General features: G+C 51.4%; 1 protein-coding gene across 1 annotated transcript in view; it reads left to right on the forward strand.

The window, feature by feature from the left end:
• Window positions 1–562: 562 nt before the first annotated feature.
• LOC113824674 (teneurin-m) overlaps window positions 563–1066 on the forward strand; it is a gene marked incomplete in the record, with an annotated part of 366844 nt that continues 366340 nt past the window's right edge. Inside the window, 1 exon segment of the mRNA XM_070143940.1 lies at window positions 563–1066. This exon segment is cut by the window's right edge and continues 90 nt beyond it.

The raw sequence follows: 1066 nt of genomic DNA on the forward strand, positions 1-1066 counted from the left end.
CGAGAGACAATATTTACGCTATGACAAATGACATCGTCCATTGGAGTGTGAAAATGACACATGGCATAAAAAAGAACATAAAAACAGACCATAAAAAAACGTAAATAGTAATAGTAGATGAGGAGAAGCAAACAGAAGCGACGGTGTTGTGTTGGAGGGACGGGCAGGTGGCGGAGGTAGAGGCCGTGGTAGACATCATGTTAATGGGCGTGTGTTGGTGGTGGTGGGTGGGAGCGGACTGGTGGAGAGGTGGAGTAGAAGCGGGGAGGAGGAGGGGACAGGAATGAATGGGAGAGAGACGGGGAAGGACGGGCGAATGCTGATAAAGAGGGGAAGAGAACAAGGAACGGGGAAAGCGAGAGAAGAGGTGGAGACACGCATATGCGATAATAACACAAAGAGAATATGAATGCGAACGCTGTGAGAATAAAGAAGTAAATGAAATAAAAATAGAAATACAAAGAGCAGAAAGGCGGCGAGGAAAACAAGGAGGGAGGAGGAGGAGGAGTAAGAGGAGGAAGAGGAGGAGGAGGAGGAGGAGGCCATAGCGCAGTCTCGACAAGTGAGGGCTCGCGAGGGAGAGCGGGAGGTGGGTGAAGCTACGGGTGCGCAAGTCAGTACCCCACACACACTGCTAGAATGGACTTGCTCGTCCGTCCCAACACCTCGCTGTCTCGCTCTCGACTGGCCTAGCAGCTCCTCGCTCCTCCAGTTCTCCTGTTGCGCTCAAGCTCACGCTCACACTCTCTCCTTCAGCACAAGAGCTCGCTCCCTCACGCCGGTCCCCACGACCCGTGTGCTGGAGGAATGACGACCATTCGTGACTTGTGATCGGTGTTGGAGTAGCGAAAAAGGGCAAATTTTTCTTAACACAGCCTCGGTTGAGGAGGGTAGTTGTACTGGGTGTGTGCGTGTGTCAGGTGTTAGAATAGCCCCCTTTTGCCCTTCTTACCCAGTCGCTCTCAGGTGCAACGAGCGTAAGTGTTGAGGCTGAGAAGTAGTGACTGGAACTTCACACGTATAGAAAGCTTAATGTGATGATGGCAAATCCCTGAGAGAAATTATG

Source organism: Penaeus vannamei, chromosome 31 (assembly GCF_042767895.1).
Source record: "Penaeus vannamei isolate JL-2024 chromosome 31, ASM4276789v1, whole genome shotgun sequence".
Lineage (NCBI taxonomy): Eukaryota > Metazoa > Arthropoda > Malacostraca > Decapoda > Penaeidae > Penaeus > Penaeus vannamei.